Here is an 11,122-nt window from a genome sequence, read left to right as displayed (position 1 = left end):
TTCTATCTCCTGCAAAGCTTTGGGTAGGTGATGAGGGAGCCAGACAGGCAAGGCTCTTCTTTGCCTTGCCCTTGCCAGAAGCCTGGTTACTTTGAGAAAAGGGAGGGATGATCACGGACCTAGAAGAAGCCTTGCTTTCAGGGGTGCCAGGCCCTCCACCTGCAACAAAGGGACTCTGCCTGGGCAATTTCCTGGGCTTCTGGCTTATAGTAGGGTCATTACTGCCTCCAGTCAGAGGATTTTTCTTAGTCTTGCTGGGTCCTATCTTCACCGTAGGGGTGCTCTGGCTAATGAAGCCTCTGGTGTTCAGGACTTATCTTCTCCTATTGTGGTGTGGCATGTTAGGGGTCCCATTCATTCCTGTTCCAAAGCCAAGTGCGCCAAATTTGGAGCTGAGATCTGAGCCACTGTCTCTGCTTCCAAAGCCCGTGGGTGTAGCTGAAGATTTCAACTTGGAGCGACCTGGGGTTGTGCTGGCACCAGGTGAGCGGTGCTGCCTGCCTTTGGGCCTACCATTGGTAACAGTGCCGGGCATGGAGGTGGTAAAGCCAGAGGTAGTGGTGGCACCAGAGGTGAAAAGTGCTGGGGTGGCACCTGAGGCCAGCTGTGTGGTGACATGGGTGCCCAAGGTGGAAGTAGTGGGACGTGAACCCCCAAAAGCTGACCCTGTAATGGTGTCCAAGGCTGGATGACCTGGAGTGGAGCTTGAGCCTGAGGCTGGCCCTGGAGCTGCTAGGATCCTGTTAGTGTCTGTAGCTGAGACAGTGCTGCCACTGGGGAGCGTCTGCATAGTCTGGGCAGATGGGAAGGGTCTGCTGGTGTCCATGGATGGCCCCAGGGGGAGAGTCTGACAGGGCAGAGAGATGTCCATGGGAGTGACCCCAACATCAGGAGCAGACTACGGGGCCAAGCTTGCAGATGTGCTGCCTGAAGAGGTAGTGCTGAGTGAAAAACCAGCGACTGTCAGGCCTGAGGAAACAGGGACACTAGGATCCCTGGCTAGAGAGGAGCTCCCCAAGAAGGAAACAGGAGAATCTACACTTGTGGGTGTAGGAGACTCTATCCTGAAGGTGCTGGGAGCAGGGGAGAGGGCAGCTGCAGGAGCAGGCAGGTGAGGATGTGGGCTTCCCATTTTAGAGTCCAGGCGTGGTGGGGAGGGAGCAGGCATGGAAGGGATTGGGGGCCCAGAGAACAGGTCAGTCCTGTACCTGTCTGATAATGGGGTGGGAGCAGGGGCCTGCAAGGTGAAAGGGGCTGAGGGCAGCAAGTGTAACAAGGTGGCTGCGAGGCGTGGTGGCAATGAGGAGAAAAGGGGGCCTGATGGGTTGGGCTTCCTCCCACACATGGGATGGCTAGGGATGGCCACTCCAGCAAGCTTCAGGACAGTTACTGGGCCCAGGGAGTCTTGCTTTTTCCTCTGTGTGTACTGTTGACGATTCAGGCTGGGAGGTGGTAGGGCAGCTACTGGAGGAGGCAGGAGGAAGCACCTGAATGCTGAGGGGCGCTGCAGCCAGAATTGGCCTCCATCTCACCCCTCAAAGCGATGTTGATATGCTGGAGCGCTGCTATCTTCTCCCAGTCCATGTCTTCAGCTGTGACTCGATAACCTGGCTGGGGAGATGGCGGCAACACCAGAGGTTTCCCTCACCTAGGTTACAGCAGAGGAATCCTGCATTTCCGGGGCCTAGAGCTGTCAGATGTGGGAGAGCAGCCCCTCACGTTGTGTTTCTGCCCTAAGGTCCCATCTGAAACCTTTGAACAGTGGATCTTCTTCTGAAATATTGTTGAATCTGAAGTTCATGGTCCCTGGGCCTCCTGGCTCACTCCCTCTGTGGACCTGCAGGGCAGCTGGGACTGGGATGTGGCAGGACCCCTCCTCCTCTTCAGTGGCAGGAATCCTTGGGTGGAGCTGTATGAGCTCATGATGGCAATTCGTTTGGTGCATGAGCCTAGAAAGGGGGTCTGGGATGTCTTGATGGAATTGTCTTCTGAGCTCTCAGAATGGAGGCTTTTCTTCAGGGGCCCAGGACTGGGAAGAATGGAAGACTCACCCCCGTGGACACCCAGGGGCCTAAATGCAGGCTGTGCCCTCCCAGTACCATTGGGGCCCCCTTTCTAATGGACATGCCTCTCTAGGACCGGGGGGTCTTCGTCCTCCTTCGCCTTCTCCTTCCCGCTCTCTCCAGTGACCCTCCACACAGCCTTCTCTGTGCCAGAGTCTTGAGCACACTTGGGTGTTGTGTGCCTTGTAGAGGTGACTGCCTGTTCTTGCACCAAAGAAAGAATCCATTTTCTGCCTGCACTCCCTGAGCTGTCGGACACCTTGGAATGATGTGCAGACAACTCTTGCTCCCTCTGATGGTGAGGGCAGCACACGGAGGTGAAGGCCCCCAGGATGGACCACAAGGTCTGCAGGATCCCAGGGTTTCGTCTCCAGGAGGCTTGGACAAAGCGCCATTGTAAAGTCCCCGGAGACTTGTAGGCTGGCCTGCAAGTCCCTGCACAGGTAGAGACAGGGGTAGCTGCGGGGCGGTAGACAGCCCAGGGAACTTGGCGGGAGTGGGCTGCAGGCTGCAGGCACACGAGCCCTCCTGGGGTGACCTCGGCCCCCAGTGCAGGGGATGCAGGCCAGGGGCCAAGCTTGCCCAGGGAACTGCCCATCGGTGCAGGTTTTTGAGTGGAGACAGATTCGAAGGCACGGGTTCAGTTTTTTGGTTTGAATTATAGGCAAGTGCTGAGAGTTCTCCTCTAGCTGCCAACTTGGGCAAAGGTGGGGTGCGCACTGTAAGGCCAGTTGCCAGGACTTGCCATTTGAACCTGTTTTCAATGAATGGGCGTGTGCACAGGACACACGGGCGAGGAAAGGGCGAGCACAGATTGCCAGGGGTGTGTGTGCATGTGGTAAGTACTCTGGAGTAAAGGGCTTCAGCTCAAAGGAATCTCGAGGAACAAGTGAAAGTGCAAAGGACTACCTGGGAACAGATGCATGCAAAGCATGCTCCAAGTGCAGGCGTGGGCAGGGAACACGAGGCCGCGCAAAGGAACCTCGAGGAGCAGGAGCAGGCACGAGAACCCTAGAGGAACAGGTTCAGCAGCAAAGGTTGTGGCTCATCCCCTGGACCCTCTGGCACTTGCCTGCATCTCCCCTGAGGCTGAAGCTGTTTCACTTGAGTGAGGTGAGCTTTTTGGCAGGGTAGCCGCCTCCTTTCACCCTGGTCGACCCAGAGCTGTCAGGGACTGGACAGGATGGGTCTCTGACCAGGCAGAGGAGAAACTCCTGGGAGCCAGGCTCCAGGCTCTGAAGCTCCTGCACAGGATGGCAGCTTCGGGATCAGTAAATGTGCGCCCCCTACCCCCGTCATTTCCCCTGGGGATATTGGGAGGGGGGACCTGCTAAGAACAGAAGAGGGGGTTCACCCAGATCCTTCTGGGCTGTGGGTTTGGTGGCAACTAGGTCAGGCTGGGAATGACAGGCTTACCACACATCCCAGTGATCACACTTCTAGGCAGTTAACCAAGAGAGAGCAATATTTATGTTCACACAAAAAAGCATATGTGAATGTTTTTAGCTGCTTTATTCATATTTCCTGGATGGCACTATTGAAGGTATCCAATGTCTGCGTGAATTTGTAAAGCTTTTTTTTTTTTTTTAGTTTTTATTGTGCTTTAAGTGAAAGTTTACAAATCAAGACAGTCTCTCATACAAAAATTTATACACCTTGATATACACTCGTAGTTGCTCTCCCCCTAAGGAGATAGCACAATCCTTCCCTCCACCCTTTATTTTCGTGTCCATTCAGCCAGCTTCTAACCCTCTCTGCCTTCTCATCTCACCTCCAGACAGGGGCTGCCCACATAGTCTCATGTGTCTACTTGATCCAAAAAGCTCACTCCTCACCAGTATCATTTTCTATCCCATAGTTCAGTCTAATCCCTGTCTGAAGAGTTGCCTTTGGGAATGGTTCCTGTCTTGGACTAATAGAAGGTCTGGGGACCATGACCTCTGGGGTCTTTCTGGTCTCAGTCAAACCATAGTTGTTGTTGTTAGGTGCCGTCGAGTCAGTTCCAACTCATAGCAACCTTATGCACAACAGAATGAAACACTGCCCTCTCCTGCGCCATCCTTACAATCTTTGTTATGCTTGAGCTCATTGTTGCAGCCACTGTGTCAATCCACCTTGTTGAGGGTCTTCCTCTTTTCCACTGACCCTGTACTTTGCCAAGCATGATGTCCTTCTCCAGGGACTGATCCCTCCTAACAATATGTCCAAAGCATGTAAGACGCAGCCTCGCCATCCTTGCTTCTAAGGAGCATTCTGGTTGTACTTCTTCTAAGACAGATTGCTTCTTTCTTTTGGCACTCCATGGTATATTCAATATTCTTTACCAACAACACAGTTCAAAGGCATCATTTCTTCCTCGGTCTTCCTTATTCATTGTCCAGCTTTCACATGCATATGATACGATTGAAAATACCATGGCTTGGGTCAGGCATTAGTCTTCAAGGTGACATCTTTGCTCTTCAACACTTTAAAGGAGTCCTTTGCAGCAGATTTACCCAATGCAATGTATCTTTTGATTTCTTGACTGCTGCTTCCATGGCTGTTGATTGTGGATCCAAGGAAAATGAAATCCTTGACAACTTCAATCTTTTCTCCGTTTATCATGATGTTGCTCATTGGTCCAGTTGCGAGGATTTTTGTTTTCTTTATGTTGAAGTGTAATCCATACTGAAGGCTGTGGTCTTTGATCTTCATTAGTAAGTGCTTCAAGTCCTTTTCACTTTCAACAAGCAAGGTTGTGTCATCTGCATAACACAGGTTGTTAATGAGTCTTCCACCAATCCTGATGCCCCGTCCTTCTTCATATAGTCCAGCTTCTCGTATTGTTTGCTCAGCATACAGATTAAATAGGTATGGTGAAAGAATACAACCTTGACACACACCTTTCCTGACTTTAAACCAATCAGTATTCCCTTGTCCTGTCCCAACAACTGCCTCTTGATCTATATAAAAGTTCCTTGTGAGCACAATTAAGTGTTCTGGTATTCCCATTCTCCGCAATGTTATCCATAATTTGTTATGATCCACACAGTCGAATGCCTTTGCATAGTCAATAAAACACAGGTAAACATCCTTCTGGTATTCTCAGCTTTCAGCCAGGATCCATCTGACATCAGCAATGATATCCCTGGTTCAAGTCCTCTTCTGAAACCGGCCTGAATTTATGGCAGTTTCCTGTCGATGTACTGCTGCAGCCGTTTTTGAATGATCTTCAGCAAAATTTTCCTTGCATGTGATATTAACGATATTGTTCTATAATTTCCACATTCGGTTGGATCACCTTTCTTGGGAATAGGCATAAATATGGATCTCTTCCAGTCAGTTGACCAGGAAGCTGTCTTCCATATTTCTTGGCATAGGTGAGTGAGCACCTCCAGCACTGCATCTGTTTGTTGAAATTTCTCGATTGATATTCCATCAATTCCTGGAGCCTTGTTTTTCACCAATGCCTTCAGAGCAGCTTGGACTTCTTCCTTCAGTATCACCGGTTCCTGATCATATGCCACCTCTTGAAATGGTTGAATATCGACTAATTCTTTTTGGTATAATGACTCTGTGTATTCCTTCCATCTTCTTTTGATGCTTCCGGTGTCGTTTAATATTTTCCCCATAGAATCCTTCAGTATTGCAACTCGAGGGTTGAATCTTTTCTTCAGTTCTTTCAGCTTGAGAAATGCCGAGCATTTTCTTCTGTTTTGGTTTTCCATCTCCAGGTCTTTGCACATGTCATTATAATACTTTGTCTTCTCAAGCTGCCCTTTGAAATCTTCTGTTCAGTTCTTTTACTTCATCAATTCTTCTTTTTGCTTTAGCTGCTTGACGTTCAAGAGCAAGTTTCAGAGTCTCCTCTGACATCCATCCTGGTCTTTTCTTTCTTTCCTGTCTTTTCAGTGACCTCTTGCTTTCTTCATGGATGATGTCCTTGATGTCATTCCACAACTCGCCTGGTCTTTGGTCACTGGTGTTCAATGTGTCAAATCTGTTCTTCAGATGGTCTCTAAATTCAGATAGGATGTACTCAAGGTCCTGTTTTGGCTCTCATGGACTTGCTGTAATTTTCTTCACTTTCATGTTGAACATGCATATGAGCAATTGATGGTCTGTTCCACAGTCGGCCCCTGGCCTTGTTCTGACTGATGATATTGAGCTTTTCCATTGACTCTTTCCACAGAAGTAGTCAGTTTGATTTCTGGGTCTTGTCTCTTATAAAAAATAGGCAGCATAATTATGGGTCATTTTTTTTGTCCTCTCTGCCTCTTGACTAATGTTTTTAGTCCATTTACATTCAGTTTGATTATCTGTAGGTATTAATTCACTGCTGCCATTTTGTTATACTTTTTTTTGTGTGGCGTTAACGGTTTCTTTGTTCCTCTTAATTTTCTTTGCTGAGTATTTGTTGTTGCTGTTATGTTTACTGAGTCTTTTTCATTTTCTTCATCTTTATTTTGGGGAGCAGATTTATTCATTTTCTTTGTGGTTACTCTAAAACTTACCTTTATTTTCCTAAGTTAAAAACAGGCTGCTATATGTTGAAATTGCCTTGACTTCCTCTCCATATTGAAGTTCTATAACTACACCATTTATTCCTCATTTTTGTTTTGACGTTGTTCTTATTTAAAGCCTAACATCTCTGGTTCCCTATAATCAGTTTTGCACCTTTATTTTACTTTTGTGAAGTCTTCATCTGGGTTGGTATCTGGGTGATGCTATCATGTGTCTTTATCTTAGATAGTTGTCTGATCCCGTTGGTTCTTTGTCCGAAGAACTCCCTTTAATATTTCTTGTAACGCTGGTCTAATTTTAACAAATTCCCTTAACTTCTGCTTTTCTGATAATGTCTCTGTTTCATCATCATTTCTGAAAGACAGTTTTGCTGTATATATGATTCTTGGTTGGCAATTCTTTTCTTTCAGGATTTTACATATGTCATCCCATTGCCTTCTTGTCTGCATGATTTCTGATAAGAAATCAGTGCTTAGCCTTATTGGTGCTCCTTTGTAAGTGATATTTTGTTTTTCACAAGCTGCTCTCAGAATTCTTTGCCTCTGGTTTTGGAAAGTTTGATGATGATATGTGTTGGTGAATTTCTTTTGGGGGTCTATCCTGTATGGGGTATATTGAGCTTCTTGGATGGAAACTTTCTCATCTGTCATGATATTTGGGAAGTTTTCTGCCAATATATCTTCAAAGGAGCCCTGGTGGTATAGTGGTAAGCACTCGGCTGCTAACCAAAAGGTTAACTGTTTAAATCCACCAGTCGCTCCTTGGAAACCCTGTAGAGTCGCTATGAGCTAGAATCAACTCAACGGCAATGAGTTTGGTTTTTGGTTTTGGATATATCTTCAAAAATTCTGTCTGTACTTTTTTTTCTCCTTCTCTTCTGGAATTCGTATTATGTGTAAATAATTCCTCTTGATGGTGTCCCACATAATTCTTAGGCTTTCTTCATTCTTTTTTTTGTGGTTGCTCCTCAAACAAATTATTATCAAGGGATTTATCCTCTATTTCTCTGATTCTTTCTTCCATTGATTCAATTCTACTGTGTCCTTCCATTGAGTTATCTATTTCCAGTATGTTATTGTTAATGTTCTGGATTCTAGTTGTTCTTTTTGTATGGTTTCTAATTGTCTATTTAGTTTGTCATTTTGTTCTTGTATTGTTTTCCTGAATTCTTCTAGGGTTTTTTTCTGTGTTTTCTTTGACCACTTTGAGGAGCCTAAACGTAAATCTTTTGAAATCCTTATCAGGTGATTTTACCATCATTTCCTCTTCAGGAAGGTTTTCTGCCCTTGTATTTTGCTCAATTTTTAGAGCTATCTTATCGTGTTTCTTCACATGATTTTTTATTGCCTACTGTCTCTGAGGCATTAAGGTGTTAATTAATTAATTAGCGTATTTCTCTATTGTGTCTATATTTGTTTGTTTTGTCCTAATTTTTTTGTTTTGTTTTGTTTTGATATGTATAGGAGCTTTGTTTTGTCTCTTTCTCTTTAGAATGTCTTTCTTCCTCTGTATCATTTTAATTATTATTATTTGGTGGTACTGGTCTCTGTGCAACTTTGGTGGTATTGGTTGACTGCATGTGATTTCTTCTCACTAGTGGGTATAGTGGGTCACGTCCACATGTGAGACCTCTGTGGTTAGGCTTACATATTCTCCGACAGGATTGAGTGGCGATGGGAGAGTAGGTTCTTTTCCTGATATTGGGTGACAAGTGTTGGGTGGTCAAGGTCTCTCTGCAGCACTCGTAGGACCATGGGGGTCCTTCCAGGTTGGTGCTAGCAGTTAGTTCACCCTCTAGAGATCAGGGTAGGATGTCTTCATAGATACTGTGAGGGAGTGCTAGCCAAATGGGCAGAACAGGCCCTCTGTGCATGCATGAATTGGCATCTTAGTAGGTGGTGGGGCATCAAGGGGTTTCGGTGCATGTGCATTCGGCCATAGAAACTGTCTGGGTGTGGGATGTGCGATGTTGCAGCAAGGCAGACCTTGGATGAGGGCACAAGTATCTTCTGCTGGTCGTTTGGCAGAGGCGCAGATGGCACGTGTTGGGACGTGACAGGTACTGTTGATGAGGTGCTGTACCTGTCTGGGCAGTCACAGGCCGTGGGTGCAGGGAGCATTCTCTCTGGTCGCCAGGTTATGGGTACTGCGGGTGCATGCCGCCACTCAACAGACAGGCCAAGCAGTAGGGAGAGGGGGTGGGGGGAGCAGATGCATGCCACCGGCTGCTGGTCTGGCAGCATGAGAGTATGCACTGCCAATTGCCAGATGGGGGGGAGCAGCAGGGGGGCACTACCAGTTTCTAGGAAGTTGTGGTGTGTGTGCATTGCTTGCAGTGGTTGGCAGGAGGGATGGCTTGTGCTGCCGGTCACTGGGCAGGTGGGGCAGGGTAGGGGGTGCACTTCTGGTTACTGAGAAGAGGAAGGGGGGAGCATACTCCTCAGATCACCAGCGTGGGTGCTGGGGTACTCCCTGTAGGCTACAACTGATGCTCAAGACCTGGCCTTGACCAAATGCGAGGGGGCTGCTTGGAGTCTGGTCAGGTGGGGAATCTCCAGCTGCCACTCTGTGGATCCATTACTCTACAGGTGCCACCTACCCAAGTGATCAGGGTCTGCTGCTGGTGAGTAGTTCTATCCTTAGTTTCTGGCTCCCTCCCTGCTCTGTGGTCATCTAGATTCCTGGAGCTCTCTCCCACCTTCCTGCACATTCTCTTCTTGGATTCTGTTAATGTTCTGCTCACCTTGCTTCACTCCAGGTTTGCCTACACAGTATCTCTGTCTCCTATTGGGAGTTCTGTGAAGTTGCCTTCCTATGCTCCTCACTTAGGAGTGTGGCTCACTTTGTCTCAAGATGGCCGTAATGCCCCAGGCTAGCTGGCAGGGTGCTTACATTTTCATTCAGTCTCTCCTTCCATTCGGTGTTTGATCTACTTCTTCATCCTTCTGTTTGCTCTTTTAGGACTCCAAGATTATCATCTGTATCTGTTTTACTCAGTTTCTCAGGTTTTTGCTGTAGGGGATGGCATGGTGTATCTGACTAAGCTGTCATCTTGGGCCGTCTACCCGGTGCTGGTAATTCTCAATCTTTATAATCTTTGTTCTTCAAATTGTATCATTTCTAGTGACTTGTCTTCAAATTCATGAACTCATCCCTCTGTTTTTCTCATTCTGCATTTCTGCATCTACCTGGTGAATATTTTGAATATTGTATGTGAAGTTCCAAAATTTCCATTTGCTTCATTTTCATGGTTTCTATTTGTCTGCTGAAGTGTTGTATCTTCCCATGAATTTCAAGGTTGTTTACCTTTACTACACTGAGCCCGGTTATAATAGCTTCTTTGAGTGATAATTCCTTCATATGAATCATTTCAGGGCAAAATCTGTTGATGGTCCTTTCCCTAGTCAGATTAGTCAGATTTTCCTAGTTCTTTGTGCGATTTCAGATGATATCCTGTACATTTTGCTTATTATGCTGTGAGAGACTATTAGAATCCTTTGGAGAACGTTGATTTTTCTCTTTTTGTTTCGTTAATTTAGTAAGCAATCAACACAGTTAAGGTCAAACCGCATGTTTTTTTCCTCGCCTCTGCCAGCAGTTGTTTCAGTCTCAGTGCGGTTTTCAGGGCATTGCTACGCTGTTTGCATCCACATGGTGCACACACACTCAGTGGTTAATCAGGGAGTTGAGTGGTGCTCTGTATTGTATTTAAGCACTCAAAGCCTTTGTTCTTTTTTGGGGTCTATTCGGTGCATGTGTAGTTCAGGGTGAGCTAGGATTATATTAGGTCTGTCAAAAATAATCAAAGTGCTGTGTTTGATTCAGCAGCACATATATTAAAATTGGAATGATACAGAGAAGAGTAGCATGTCCCATGTGCAAGAATGACACACAATTTCGTGAAGCATTCCGTACTGTTTATGTATATTAATTGTTTAATGAGAAATTAATTTGTTCTGTAAATCTTCATCTAAAGTACAATAAAAAGAAATAATCAAAGCAGGAAGAAATTAAAGCATACATGATTTATTTTAGCAGTTAATTTGTATGCATATGGGGAGACTATTCAGTTCAGAAGAAAAAATAGGAGGATTCCGCATAGGCTAGTTTCAACGAGGTTTTAAGGAGGAAATAGAGTAGAAAACTAACCACTGGCTAATCTTAATGTGATTGATTGAATTATTCCCCACCCCTTCTGAGAGCACTGACATCAGGTTAGTAGGTGGTCTCTGTGGCTGGACTGGATCTCCATTTATTTGCATAAATCTTCAGATGTAGGCTGGAGGTTTTAAAATAACAGAGGCACCTCAACTACTCAGAAAATTCTAAAGTTTTAGAGTTATCTCTCAGGAAGCAAGGGAAATTACCTAAAGTTAAATTCTCTGCATAAACTCTGAGCTACTTTATGATTAACAAATATCTTCTTATGAAAGGTGTTTGCATGATTTTAAGGTCACTGTGTTTCCACCATGTCCCCTTTGTTCCTGTTTATTTGTTCTCAGGTATATTCCACATTGGTTTTTCTGCTCCTCAGTATCTCTTCTTTAACCGGTTGT

General features: G+C 45.9%; 1 non-coding gene across 1 annotated transcript; it reads left to right on the top strand.

Moving 5' to 3' along the window:
- Positions 1 to 10,378: 10,378 nt before the first annotated feature.
- Positions 10,379 to 10,485, top strand: LOC126066168 (U6 spliceosomal RNA). Its single transcript, XR_007515023.1, has one exon. It is a non-coding gene; the product is annotated as a U6 spliceosomal RNA (small nuclear RNA).
- The last annotated feature ends 637 nt before the right edge of the window (positions 10,486 to 11,122 follow it).

This window comes from Elephas maximus, chromosome 22 (genome assembly GCF_024166365.1).
Source record: "Elephas maximus indicus isolate mEleMax1 chromosome 22, mEleMax1 primary haplotype, whole genome shotgun sequence".
NCBI classification, from domain to species: Eukaryota; Metazoa; Chordata; class Mammalia; order Proboscidea; family Elephantidae; genus Elephas; species Elephas maximus.
Note: the sequence above shows the minus strand (reverse complement) of the source record. Positions and strands in the feature narration are given on the sequence as shown.